The sequence below is a fragment of the Megascapheus bottae genome, chromosome 29, assembly GCF_031878675.1.
Source record: "Megascapheus bottae isolate mThoBot1 chromosome 29, mThoBot2.hap1, whole genome shotgun sequence".
NCBI lineage: Eukaryota > Metazoa > Chordata > Mammalia > Rodentia > Geomyidae > Megascapheus > Megascapheus bottae.
In genome coordinates, this window is record NC_143537.1 from 15,969,369 (window position 1) to 15,984,134 (window position 14,766).

Sequence of the window (14,766 nt, forward strand, 5' to 3'; positions counted from 1 at the left end):
CAGAGATTAATAATTGTATTTTCCTGTGGTTGTGCAGGTAGCTTTTAAATTATTCAGCCTTTTAATTCTTCAGTACATCCTTGGGCTGGGGTGGGGCGGGGCCCCATTTTTACTCCCAGCCTCCACCCAGAACTCCCTCTGGAATGAAAGGGAATATGGAATCGAATGGGGAGGGTGAAATGGGAAGGTAGATTGTCTTTCTAATTCCAGGGGAAGGCCAACCTACCTTCCCCCAGTAATGCCTTTCTCCCCAAGTCTTCCAGGTCTGCATAGCAGATTTGAAAGTTTATTCATTGGCCTGGAGTTTAAGTGGCAACAGTCCTAATGAAAATTAGCTTTAAGCTGGGTGCTGGTGGCTTATGTCTCAGATCCTAGCTACTCAGAGGCTGAGAGCTGCAGAGTCCAAGAGAGACTTTTTTTTTTTTTGCTGTTCCTGGGGCTTGAACTCTGGGTGCTGTCCCTGAGCCTCTGTACTAAAGCTAGCTCTCTGCCATTTGAGCCACAGCACCATCTCCACTTTTTCTGAGTAGTTTAATTGGACTACAAACTTTCCTGCCTGTGCTGGCTTGATACTCAGCCTCCTGCACAAGTAGGATTATAGGCATGAATCACCAATGCCTAGCATTTCTTTCTAAACTGGGGCTTCTTTCCAGTCTGTCTTTCTGGTGGATTCCTCCTGCAGCTGGCCTTTACTCACACTTACTAAAAATGCACATCCACAAAGAGGACCTAGTTACTAGACTTCCTGTGCGCTGTGGAGCCCAGAGGAGTGAACAATTAGATCTTTTGTTGTGTGCAGGGTGGCTTGTCATACATGACATTCTTAAGGAATTATGCTGTTAAGGATTCAATGCCATTTGATGGATGCAGTAAAACATGTCAATTGCAGAGTTTATGGAAAGTGCAGTCCTCAACTACTAACAAGAATTTAGGCTGGGTGCCATGGTTCCTATTTACAATCCCAGCTACTCAGGAGGCTGAGCTCTGAGGATCGAGGTTCAAAGCCAGCCCAGGCAAGAAAGTCCATTAGACTCTTATCTCCAGTTAACCAACCACTAGAAAACCAGAAGTGGTGCTGTGGCTCAAAGTGGTGGAGTGATAATTACCAAGTTCTAAATTAGATTTCCCCCTCCCTCTTGGTGCAATGATTTTCTGAATAAAGTTCCCCAAAAGTGCTAGTTCATTTTCATGCATGATTTATCCTAGCAACAGGAACTGCATGAATCTTGATGGACAGGCACATTTTGCTACAGGTTGGGTCACTCCTGGCTGGGGAGATGAGAGTAATTCATTGGAACTGGTTCAGCTCCTAGGCTCTTCCTGCTGAGAACTGACCACAGGCAGTGAATACGACCTGGAGATGCCTCCCTCCCTTCTGCTCCTCCTGACTAAGAGGGAGAGGGGAGGGGGGGGGGGATCTGTTCCCAACAGAAGGAGGGAATGGCTGGCTTTGGGTGGCAGTAATTGCCCCAGGGTGACAGGTGCTAAGCAGAGGGCATTAGGTGACCACACAGGTACCTGCCGTTCATTCCTCTGATGGGTCCTCTGTCCTTCCAGCCTTGTTGCTCATGGAGGCATTTGTGAGGCTGTCAGTGCATGGGAGGAGTGGAGATGGAGGAGGTGACCAATCTGAAGTGCTCAGTGTGTGGGTAGGTGGGTAGTGGGAAGTGGCCACAGATGAGACAGGCAGGCACTCTTGGAGAGGGCAGTGGGCAAGGAGGCCCACAAACAACCCAGGAGGAGGGATGAGGGGGGGTGTGGGGGGGTGGATGTATGTGGGTGTAGGTGTGATGTGGCTGAGAGCGTGGCTCAGGCAGAACATTTGCCTGAGTGCGCTCTGACCCACTCAGCAATCAACTCACGGAGCCAAGGGCCAGCTTTAGAGCCTCAAGTTCAAAGCTTTGTTGTCACCCTGATCTCTGGCTAGAAAAGCAGACTCACAACAACCCAAGTCTTCAGCATCCCAGCTCCCCCTAGTGGTGCTTTTGCCAGTCATTTTGCATGCCAGCTGTTCCTATCCATAGACAACCAGAGAAGTTTCTATGCGTCCACTGTATGTCTCCACAGGGAATCCCAACCTTGGTCACCCATCTCGGCCAGGCATCTTGAACGGTCATCTCATAGCTGAGCTACCAGTTGAAACTTCTCCCTCTCCTTAGCGCCCCCTCTCTCTTTTGTGTCAGTCATGGGACTTGAACTCTGGGGGCTTGGGCACTTTCCTGGAACTCTTCAGCTCAAGGCTACCACCCTACCCCTTGAGCCATAGAACCACTTCCTTAGCCATCTCTTATGACCAACTTACACTCAAACTCTATGGCAAGGTGTCCCATGACTCATTGACCTCTGATTGCTTCTCATAAACAATCCCAGGATTCATCTCCAACAGTGCAATCCTGTCAAGATGGTTTCTTGCTATTGTCCTCTTAGGTAAGAGGAGTGACAGAATGCCTTCCTTCACCAAGGCTAGCTCTTCACACCAGAGAAGTCAGTCTCACAAATCCCTGTCCTGCAGGATGTGGGGGAGAATTGACAGTCAACAGGGACATACATTTTATCTTGTTTTGTTTTTTTTGCCAGTCCTGGGCTTGAGCTCAGGGCCTGAGCCCTGTCCTTGGACTTTCTCAAGGCTAGAGCTCTACCACTTGAGCCTCAGCACCACTTTTTTCTATGAATATGGTACCGAGGAATCAAACCCAGGTCTTCATGCATGCTAGGCAAGCACTCTACCACTAGGCCAAACTCCCGCTCATACATTTTATCTTTAATGCTTCCTCTTCCCATTCTCAAGACGTGAGGGACAAGCTTAGAACTTCTTGCGGATTTTTTTTTTTTTTTTGGTGGTAGTTTCTTCTATGGTCTTCCATCTTCCCTTCACCTCCTCTAGTTTTGTTTTCTCATTCTCTCTTCAGATTTCCCTTTTTCTCATTTCATTCATGGAATGAAAATGATAGATATTTCTAAATTTGCCATCTTGCCCCATTTCCTCAGTATTAAAGTTTTAAACTCAGGGCCTTACAATTGTTAAGCAGGTTTTCAACCATTTGAGCCATGTACTCAGTGCTTTTTGCTTTCTTACTTTTTTTTTTCTTTGCCAACCTTCCTCCCTCCCTTCCTCTCTCCCTCCACACCTCCGTCTCTTTCCTCCCACCCTTCCCTCATCCTCTCTTTCTTTCTTGAATAGACTTTGTTTTTGCCCAAGTTCTCCTGGACCATAACCCTGCTCTTTATCCTCGGTGGCTGGAGGAACTGACATGAGCCTCTGTGCTCAACTTTATGGGTAGGTTGAGCTCTTACTATTTTTTTTTTTCCGGACCTGGTTTTGGAGCTTCAATCCTCCTTATCTTTGTTTCTGGGAGTAGCTGAAATTACAAGTGTGAGCCATATCTGGGCCTCCCTTTCTCCTTTTTTGACCACTTAATGATAATCAGCTGAATGAGTGACAGAGGAGCCACCAGGTCTGCAGCCTGCCTGTCCCTCAGCTGTCCCCTGGCTTGTTAGTCCATAAGGCCTCTAGAGAGGTCCTTGAGAAACCATGCACTGAGCCAGAATTGATTATGCCAAGTCCTCTCTGACCCATTTGAGATGAAAAGCAGAGGAAACATGAGCCCATCATTCCCAAGGCCTTCCTGAGACAGAGTTCTTGACCTGTCTCAGTACTGGTGGCCTGGGCTTCAAAGCCTCTGAAACAGCCGCCAGGGAATGGGGTGAGCTCCCCACAGCAGCTCTGGGTGGGCCTCCTTCCTCCAGCACCCATGAGGAGACTGGTAGAAAAGGGTAGCCTGGTGACTCAGTACTGCCTGTGCGTGGTTTACCAACCCATGGCGACAGGCCATGAGTCACAAATTATAGGCCTTGTCTGCAAGAAGGCTTTAACCACCCGGTGAGGCAGCAGCCCGGGCAAAGAGCTCTAGAGCTCCAGAAAAGGGTCAGGAGACAAAAGCTCAGATAGGACTCTCCAGCTTTCCTCCTCACCAGCCATGAGGAGGATCCCACAATACAGGGCAGCCCGCGCCCCCAGTTCAGTGGGCAAGTCCCAAAAGAAAGGCTTGGAGATGTACTTAGGCTTCCTGGGCCCCAGACCAGGAGAAAACACCGGGTCACAGTAGATTTCCAAAGACTGCCTCTTACAAATGAAGGGATAGACGGAGCCATGCGCTATGGGGGAGGAGGAAGGGAAGGGGGAATGTGTGCTCTCTGAGAGACCCTCTGCTGTCACCTAAGACATCCCTGCATCTAGGCCCTTGAGCCCCAAACTTGGTCACAGTGTCAGGAAGTCAGAATGTCAACATACCGTGTCATAAGCCCTTGAAAAAGAGGAGCTAACACCAGCTCTGCCAAGCATTGGCTCATCCCCAAGCCCTTTTAACCAAGGCTGAGTAGTTGACCAAGGCAGCAGGAGCTTTTAACATTTTTCAGAGACCTTTCCTAATCGGATACTGATGCCAACACCACCCTCATCTACCCATATTGGTCCTGCCCCAGCAAAGTTTCCTCAGGCTCAAGAACAGATTCAGCAGTAGTACATTTAAATGCTTGTTTGGGTTTTTGTTATTAATGTTTGGGTGGCTTCAGATGAGACAAATAGGCACAAGCAGCGAATGAAGCTGAAAGCCAAAGGAGACCACGAATCCCTTGAGAGATCACACCCACTCTCAAAACACTACGGATTGCTAAAAAGTGAGGCAGGATGGATGAGGAGACATGGAAATTGTATTACTTCTTTTTCTTTTCGTGCCAGTTATGGAACTTGAACTCAGAGCCTGGGTGCTGTCCCTGAGCTTTTTTTTTTTGCTCAAGGCTGATGTTGTACCATTTTTTTTTTTTTTTTTTTTTTTTGCCAGTCCTGGGCTTGAGCTCTGGGCCAGAGCACTGGCCTTGGACTTTCTCAAGGCTAGAACTCTACCACTTGAGCCTCAGCACCACTTCCGGCTTTTTTCTATGTATGTGGTACCGAGGAATTGAACCCGGGTCTTCATGCATGCGAGGCAAACACTTTAACCACTAGGCCAAACTCCTGGCCCCTAATGTTGTACCATTTAAGTTCCCCTTCCAGCTTTTTGGTGGTTCACTGGAGGTAAACATCTCATGGACTTTCCTGCCCAGATTGGTGTCAAACCTTGATCCTCAGATCTCAGCCTCGTGAGTAGCTAGGATTACAGGCATGAGCCACTAGAGTTTGAGACAGACTCAGACTAGGAAGTAAAAGCTGAAGAGAAACAAGACCAAAACACAGGTGGTTTCCCTCCTGTCTCCTTTTAGATGTTTAGTTGCACAGGGATCTGGAAACCTAAGAGAGGCTGTATCTGCCTCTCATTCCCTTGGAATGGTACAAAGCTGTGAACACTTCATGAATGGATAAACAGAAAAGTGAAAAGCAAATGCTTAGGCACTGATGGCTCACACCTACAATTCTACTTATGAGGCTGAGATCTGAGGATCTTGCTTTGAAGCCAGCGTGGGTAGTAGAGTCCATGAGGCTCTTATCTCCAAATAACCACCTAAAAGGCCAGAAGTAGAGCTATGGTTCAAGTGGTAGAATGCTAGCCTTAAACACAAAAGTTCAGGGACAGAACCCAGGCCCAAAGTTCAAGCCCTAACACAAGCATGTACACACACACACACACACACACACACACACACACACACACACACACACACAAAGAAGCATATCATAGTTATATATATATTCCCCCAGCTCAGAAAGAATACAGATAGCAGATAGCAGATGCCATTTTTTTTTTCCTTCAACTCCTACTTCTTGCCTGGGGAGCTGGAAATGTTTATTTTTTCATCTCTCCCTATTTTTTCTATAAATCCTTGCTAAAAGAAAGTTCTACCTTGTGAGGCTCTCCTGTTTATGAGACATCCTGAATTTTTTTTTCATGTGTGGATTTCAAGGACTTGTGATTTTTTTTTTTTTCAAAAATGGGGAAACCCTCGTTAATCATCCAATGACAAAAAGCCCAAGGGCACTATCTTTCTCTTTGGACAACAATCACATCCACCTCCAAACTCCATTGAGCCAGGCTTCCCCAGTACTCCTGGCCTGGCCTCTACATCCTCTGCTGCTCCACTCAGGGAATCTCTCACTCCATGGGACTCTGCTAGTGATAAGAACTCATTCATGCTTTGAGCCGCTGGCTTGAGCACTGGCTGAGGAGAGAGGAACACACACTGATAAGCACAGCGGGACGCTGGTCCTGTTGACCAGTTCTTAGAAAGCAACAAAGAACCTGATGATAGCAGTGGTCACCACAGAGTGGTGTTACTGTTATTAGCCCCTCATGACCTATTTTTTCCATGCCTGGCCCAGGGGCTGCCCCCAGTGCTCAGGGAAAAGTGGGGAAGGGTGAGGTAGGCACACAAAAGAAACCAAAGTTCTTCCCATTCAAGATACTCTTTTTCTAAATGTTTGTAGGTTTTCTTTTGCTTTCATCTGTTTTATTTTTATTTTTGCCAGTCCTGGGGTTTGAATTCAGGGCCTGGACACTGTCTTCGGCTTCTGGCTTTTTTTTTTTTTTTTCTGTACTGAGGAATAGAATCTAGGTCTTCATGCATGCTAGGTAAGCTCTTTACCACTAGGCCATGCTCTCAGTCCCTTGACATACACATTTTAAGACTAGAAACATGTTTTTTTTTTTTTTTTTTTGGAAATAGTCAAACTAGGGAAAGTACAGAAAATAATGTTCCTGTCAGGCATACTGGTACAAAATTGTAAATGGAGCACTGAGGTGGCTAAGGCAGGAGATCATGAAGTAAATCTAGCCTGGGTTACATAGCAAGATGCTGTCTCAAAGAATAATAAACTAGTAGGGCCGGGAGTTTGGCCTAGTGGTAGAGTGCTTGCCTAGCATGCACGAAGATCCGGGTTCGATTCTTCGGTACCACATATATAGAAAAAAGCCAGAAGTGGTGCTGAGGCTCAAGTGGTAGAGCTCTAGCCTTGAGAAAGTCCAAGGACAATGCTCAGGCCCTGAGCTCAAGGCCAGGACTGGCAAAAAAATAAAATAATAATAATAATAATAATAAACTAGCACATCTGCTGTAATCCTTGCATCTTTGAAGACTACAATTGGGACAATTATGGTTTGAGGCCAGCCAGCCCACCCCATCTCCAGAAATAAAAAGCTAGGAATGGTGATATGAACTTGTCATCTACCTAGAGGTGGGAAATGCAAATAAGAGGATGGAAGCCCAGGCAAGCTCTGGAAAAGAGGAGAGAGCAAAAGTAACTTGATATGTGTCTTAATCAATAGTGTACTGTCCTATCAAACACAAGAACCTGAGTTCAAACTCCAGTGCCTCCATACATAAGATGGTAGTATAATGCCTGCCTTGCATGCTTACACCCTGGGTTTGACTCCCTAGCACCAATAAAGAGGGTGGGAAGAAAGAAACGGAAAAAGGAGGAGAAAGAAATTAACTTTTTGGGCCGGGAGTTTGGCCTAGTGGTTAAAGTGCTTGCCTAGCATGCATGAAGACCCGGGTTCGATTCCTGGGTACCACATATGTAGAAAAAAGCTGGAAGTGGTGCTGAGGCTCAAGTGGTAGAGCTCTAGCCTTGAGAAAGTCCAAGGACAGTGCTCAGGCCCTGAGCTCAAGCCCAGGACTGGCAAAAAAAAAAAAAAAAGTAACTTTTTTTGTTGGTCATGGGAATTGAACTCAGAGCCTGGGTGCTGTCCCTAAGCTCTTCTGCTCAAGGCTAGCATCCTAATACTTTGAGGCACAGCACCACTTCTGGTTTTCTGTCGTTCATTATAGATAAGAGTCTCATGGACTTTTGTGCCTGGGTTAGGATTACAGGTGTGAACTGCCAACACCCAGCTTGGAAACTATTTTTTAACTTTAGCTTACCTGTGGGCTAGAAATTAGGATAGATGAGGTGACTAGGAAATTAAATATTTCACAAATTAAGCCGGGTACAGGAACTGAACAGAATCAAGAAGCTGAAAACCACTTGCAAGCATCATACTCCCTTTATTTAGATGCAGAGTTACAATCTTCCTAGATGGGTAACTTCGTCAGAGAATAGCAGGTAAATCCTTGACCAGAAGGGAATACTCTATATACTACACCCACTGTCTCCACACTTTGAGAAATAGGAAACTATCCTAGGTACTATGTCTCTATGACTGTGGGCCATAATAGACATACCTAAAGTCTTTGTCTCCATGCTAGAGAATTCAGCCAAATGCTTAGGTGATATGACCAAGTGTATAGGTAAGGACAGGCTGGAACCCCCAGTACCAAGTAGCTTTGGTAGCCCTTTAGCTCACTGGGACTCTGTTTTACCCAGAGTATGCCAGGGTAGCACCAGATGCCCCTTGGCTAAATCACCCTGCATGAAGAAGTCCATGGAAGTTGACATGCTGCTTGTGCTGGACTGATTTCTTTGCTGGGCACACTGGACAACAGCAGTGTGAACCTCCTGCACTCTTCCCTTCTGCACCCCTTGGAATTCATACTTTCCCGTTCTTGTACAGTTCAGACAGAATCCATGTATCCCAGAGACTTCTGGCTCTCATTTGCTTTGGTGTCTGCCTTGGCACTCCTTTCCTTAGGAACAACTTTGTTCCTGACCTGTGTTTCACTTGGACTCACACACAGAGGCATATTCTGAGAAGAGTATTAACAGTACTTCTGGCTATCCCCCTCCTCATGCAGCTGTTCTGAGAGGAGTGTGTATTCTTCTGATTGACAGCTCTCTTATCTCCTCACAGCTGTCCAAGAGGAAAGAGCAGCAAGGAATCGACACAGAACCAAGGTGGGGGACTACACTGGGCCTGCAGGCAATGTGGCACTTTCTGTTTCTTTTCCACTATTTGTCATCATAGCTGAAATTCAAAGAGGAAAAGGTGTAAAACAGGGTAGGTGATTTCCTCATTTGTAATAATGAGTATATGTACATATGACCATACAGGAAGATGCTAAGTAAAATGGACTCTAGGATATGGAAACAAGAGGATTTTTTGGTTTTTTTCCCCATGGGCTTGAACTCAGGGCCTGGGCACCATCCTTGTGCTTTCTCAAGGGTAGCACTTGAGCCATAACACCACTTTCTGGCTTTTTCTGTGCATGTGGTACCTAGGAACTGAACTCAGGGCTTCATGCATGCTAGGCAAGCACTCTACTACTATTAGGCCATGAGTCCCGCCCTGTGGTTGTTGTTTTTAATGTGCTATGTCAAGTTCTTTTTCTCTTTTGTTTTTTTTCCCCCTTATGGCTTATCCCTGTTGTCACAGTATCTGACTTTGGTACCTGGTGTGTTGTATATATGTTTATTTGAATCAGGGAAGAGAAGGGGAACAACAAGATGATGAGACCAAGGACAAAGGGTGAACCCATGTAACAGCGATAATCACAAGACAATATGTTGGAAATGAATTTACATCTTGGTGGGGAGGGAAAATGGGAGAAAAGCATGGGAGGGGCTAACAATGCTCCAGAAGAAATGTCCTCACTACCTTACACATGTAACTATAACCCCTATGTACATCACCCTGACAATAAAATTAAAGACAGACAAAAACAGGGCAGGTGAACTGGCTGTCTTTCACAGAGGGAAAAGGCAGATGGAAGGGAATGAATCCAGACAGACTAGGGAAAATGAGGTACAGACTTAAACCTCACCTCCAGCCAGTGACAAGGAGATGCAAATGGTATAATCCCTGGTTGCAGTGATACATCCTGGACGCTTCTGGTGCCTCGTGACTCAAGTAGTCCTGTTGAGTAATAAGGTATGTGCTCATGGCTTCGTTGAATTTTCTGTCCAGCAGAGATCTGTGGATCTCATGTCCGTTGTAGCCCATCTCAGACATTACTGTAACAACAGTGGGATCCAGACTGTTGGGGGTTAGCTCACAAGAACTCAGGGAACATTTCTCATCTTGCTTGAGCCAGGGGTACCCCTCTATTTGTTCTATGATAGGCCTCTGTCAGTTAACAAGTGAATGATGATATTTTGTCCTTTTGCAGAGAGGTAAGTTGGAACATTATATTTTGCCTGCAGAACCTGCATCTGTATCTGGATAAAATGTTACCCTTTAAGTGGGAAATGAACCGTGATGCTAAAAAACAAAATGATACCCAGGCTCCATCATACTTTGGCTCAGTCTGTTTGAAGCGCCTTCCGGCTTCAGCCTCAAGTAGGCGGTGGGAGTTTCGCAGAAGGTCTACCCAGGTGGTCAGTTACATCACCAGGTAGCTGTGGTCAGCCGCCTCCATCACCTGAACATGCGAGGGTGGTACAACACTTTATGATATCTATTTTATTTGCTATTCAGGAAGATGAGTCTCCCATCTGGAGTACTTTCCCAGCCACCTGGATATCTGTGAAGTAAGGATGGGCCAGCTTCATATGTCCAGAGCCACCAGGGCCAATGATCTCCGTAGGTATTGTTCCATGAATATTTTTTCATCAGAGGAACTGGCCAAGGGGTGGTGCTGTCCTGCCAGCCACTTACTAAGCATTTTGGATAGCAATGCTAACTGTAAACAAAGAAATAAAAGAGAGAGAGAGAAACATAAATGTATACATACATAAACACCAACGAAATATAAATATAACTATGAACACAATTTTATAAATACATAAAGAAAACAACTTTAAAGAAAACAAAAGGAAAACCAACACAAATATCAACTAAGAAAAACAAGAATAGTTTAAAAAAATATATCAGCTCAAAAAAAAAATAAAAGCAGAAATAAAACAAAGAAAACTTTTCTAAAAAAAATAAGAAAAAAAATTAAACACAACAAAGCCCCCCCTTTTGCCCCTGCCTCTTGTGGGGACCCCACAAGAGTTCCCAGCGCCATAACGGACATCCACTGAGCCGCACGGGGCCTCCTTATATACCCGGCGAGGACATCCAATCACAAGGAAGCCCCTCTGTGACGTCAGAGAGGAAACGGACCAATCACGGGTGAGCGCGGACACAAGCCGTGTGTGGAGGCATCGAGGCCCTCGGGTACCACCGCCGCCGCCAGCCACCACTGCAGCCGGGCCCGCGGCCTCTATCCTCCTCCCCTGACCGGGCCGCGTGCGTGCACCGGCCTCGAGCCTTCCATCCTTGCGGTGGGCGTGCCCTGGAAATGGGGCCAACAAACCATCTGGGAAACAAAGATGGATTACTATCAAGTTCTAGGGACGCCCTAGAGAAGAAGAGAAATTGGAAAAGAAAAAGAATGAAGAGGAAATTCAGACAAGTAGCCGAAGCATATGAGATGCTAAGCAATGGGATATTTATTACCAAGATGGCCAAGAAGGAGTGAATGGTGAAACCCAAGTGCAGGCTGCTTTCCCCGGCCATCCTTACCTGGATTCAATGCATTCCTTTCTGCAGGCTGAGCTGGGGGGGGGGGGGTCACTCCTCTCAGGAGCTCTTCCCCTAGTCACTTGGTGGCTGGGAAGTGGGCAGCTTTCTGCCCAAGCTGGCTTGGAACAATAATCCTCAGATCTCATCTTGCTGAGTAGCCAGGATGGCAGGCCTGAACAATCTTTTAAGAAAGGTTTCTGAAGGCAGTCCCTTTAACCTCCCTGGGGAGCCCTCACCCCCCTCCCCTTAGGGACGAATTTGCAAATAGTGCTCAGCATGTCACAAAATATTCTTATGTAAAGGCCAAGGCCTAAGTACTGGCACAGTGGGGTGGAAAAGGACACTTCTAGTTGGGGGGGAGGAGGTGACAGCAAAGGCACTTCAAAGCGCTCCTTTCTTTTGGGGATGCAAAGAAAGGGGATAGGCTCAGGGAAACCTCCTAGGGGAAAACCCGTTCTTCCTACTTCCCTCCTGGAAAGTTGCTGCAAAGCCTGGTCCCTGAACCCTCCTGGGGCGTGGGGTCCTCCCCCTTAAGGCCACAACCCTTGATCCTCAGTGGCTCAGCTTTGGGTGGTTGTACTTGGAGATTCAAGGTTGGAGTGGCCAACACCAAGACCAAAAGTAACACCTGGAGCTTTGGCACCAGGCAGAATTCCCCCTGAACTCCATTTTCACCTTCTGAGTTGGGGACTAGAGTCTTGAAAGACATGAGAAGTGAAGTTTTGAATCAGAAAAGATGAAAAATCTCTGCCCCGCCTACCCCTCCTGTAGTTGCGGTATTACTGCAGAGTGGGTGAGGGGCTGCTGAGATCCCCAGACAGAGCCAGCCTTACCCTTGGCCCTAGCAGGCAGATCTGGCAGCCTGAAGGCCCCCATAATGTTTCAAATGAATTGCACTCCTTCTTCCCTGGAAAAGACTGCCCTTTCACCCCATCTCTTTGTCCCTACTCCTCTTGTGAGGAGTAACCTTCAGTAAGGACGCTGGAAGTTTCCACAGGCCCCTGGCACATCTAGTTTGGGCAAAGGTTTCCCTGGTGGTGGAACCCAAATACTTAAATGGCTTGACTCTGGGCTCTAGCTCCACATTTAGCAATGAATTAGTTCAGGCCCATTTTGAAAACAACTTCTAAAATCTTCCAGGAGCCTCCACTGGCTTAGCAATGGAGGGCTTAAGGCCCTGATTTCAAACTCTGGTACAGCCAAAAGAATGAACACACATCTTCCTATTTTCACTCATTCAGCAAGGGTATGGTAGGAGCTGAGAACAGTGTGCATGAGTCAAACAAGACTTCAGATGTAACTTGAATAGAGAGGGGCTCACAAACACAATGCTGCCCCCAAAGAATCATTCATTGCAGGACTAGAACCCAATCTGCACCCTTCTCCTACAAAGGGGAGGAGCCTGGAGCAGCTCCCATTCCATTTGTGACATGTAACCCTGTCTTCAGCCTCCTTTTGGATTCCTGCAGCATAGAAAGGAGCCAGGGGTTTTTTTGTTTTGTTTGTTTGCCGGTCTTAGGGCTTAAACTCAGGGCCTGGGCACTGTCTCTGAGCTGCTTTTGCTCCAAGCTAGCAGTCTACCATTTGAGTCACAGCACTACCCACCAATAGTCTTGAGTAAGCTGCCTTTGAAGATCAAGGTTAGGTTGCTGTGTTCATGGACACGTCATTCTGGATCATGGTTCAGTTCTGGGCAGAAGCAACAGACAAGTGCCCACTGGGTCTGCCTTTTACCCCCCTACCCCCCCGGGTAGAGGCTACCTCCAGGACGGGGAATGTGGCTAAGTGGTAGAGTACTTGCCTAGCATGTGTGAAGCCCTGGGTTGGATTTCTCAGTACCACATAAACAGAAAAGTCCAGAGTGCCACTGTGGCTCAAGTGGTAGAGTGCTTGCCTTGAGCAAGAAAAGCTCAGGGACACAACCCAGGCCCTGAGTTCAAGCCCCAGGACCATAAGTGGGGGAGTAGGGTGGGGGGGGAGGTACCTCCCAAATTTACCAGGAAGGTCTGGAAAAATAAGAGACGTTCCTCTGACTGATTCTTAGTTCCAAGGATCCAGGCTTCTGCTTCTCCTTACTTTACCCCTTTACATCCTCTCCCCACTCAGGATGACCTCTTGTAGTCATGTTAAGAACACAAAGAGCCTTGGGGTCCTGAGGCCTCAAGACTTCTAGAAGCCCTTCTCTGGGGATGTGGTCTTCTGTTGTTTCTTTTATGAAAACCTCAGAGCACTTTGCAATCATGCTGTGGAAACGGCTCACCCCTAAGTCACAGAGGCCTTCATTAAGCTCCAAAGGGAAGAAGGAAGTACAGCCCTGCACAGAGCGGAGAGGTTGCTGCTCAGAAAAGTCTTGTCCTGTAGGCTTTCTTTTCCTTGTCAAGAGGCAAGAGGTCCTGGACTTTGAGCAGACAACTTTACCATCAAGACCTCTGGACTTGTCCCCAGAGGATGGATGCCAGTTAGAGCACTTACTTCCCAATAGAACAAGGGTCCACAGTGAGTTCTCAGTGAGGGTTGTCTTACTTCAGGTAAGTGGAGGTTGAGCAGTCACCACCCTGACACAGTGATTCGCAGATCTCTGGACCATCAGTCTCACCTGGGAACTTTGAAGTAATGTAGATTCTCAGGCCTTACTCCAGACTCCTGAACCAAAAACTCCAAAGGTCTTTCTGAGCAATTTGTAACTTAAAAATCTTTTCAGGATTGGACATTGGACATGGTTACACGTGCCTAGAATTCCAGCATTCTGAAGGCTGAGGCAAGAAAATCTAGGCTAGCTTGAGCTACATAGCAACATACATAGCAAGACCACATATATATAGTCTTGGACTCAAGACCCAGGCCCTGTCATAGAGCTTTTGTGCTCAAAACTAACATGCTACCACTTTGAGCCACAATTCCATTTCATGGACTTTCCTGACCAGGCTGGCTTTGAACTGTGATCCTTAGATTTCAGCCTCCTGACTAAGATTATAGACATGAGCCACTGGTGCCCTGCTAAGACCCTGTATATTTTAATTAATAAATTAAATAGGACTGGGAATGTAAGGGGTCACTTCATATTGTATACAATGAATGAATGAAAACTCACTAGGCACTTCTCATATATAGAAAAGTTTGAACATCACCCCTCTGAAATAAGGATTAGCTTTTCCCTTCTCTTGCACTTTTTACCTTTTATTCAAATACTTCCTTTGTTGGAGCTCTCACCACCCAAGGAAAGCACTGGTCCTTGAGTAGAGCCAGGCTGAATTATATACCAGGACATTTGCTTCAGTGCAGACTACAGTGAGAATTTGAAAATGTCATATTTATCTGTGGGGTAACAGGTAGATTGCAGAGATGAAGATGTCCCATCAAGTGAAAAAATGAAACTGCTGAACAGATGTATGTAAAAAATACATTTCACTATACCCCCCAAAAAATTTTATCTTTGGGTCTGAAAACATAT

General features: G+C 46.5%; 2 long non-coding RNA genes across 3 annotated transcripts in view; one reads left to right on the forward strand and one right to left on the reverse strand.

Moving 5' to 3' along the window:
• LOC150044871 (uncharacterized) overlaps positions 1 to 9,673 on the forward strand; it is a 58,018-nt gene extending 48,345 nt beyond the window's left edge. Inside the window, exons 5-6 of one of the 2 annotated variants that reach the window (XR_016533115.1) lie at positions 8,721 to 8,867; positions 9,292 to 9,673. This is a non-coding gene — a long non-coding RNA (uncharacterized LOC150044871). Of the gene's footprint in view, positions 1 to 8,720; positions 8,868 to 9,291 lie in introns of those variants that run through there. The other variant, XR_016533114.1, reaches the window with a different exon arrangement.
• On the reverse strand, positions 8,750 to 11,356 carry LOC150044873 (uncharacterized). Its single transcript, XR_016533116.1, has 3 exons — positions 11,316 to 11,356; positions 9,631 to 10,488; positions 8,750 to 8,834 (listed from the first exon to the last, which is right to left on the reverse strand). It is a non-coding gene; the product is annotated as an uncharacterized LOC150044873 (long non-coding RNA).
• Positions 11,357 to 14,766: the final 3,410 nt, after the last annotated feature.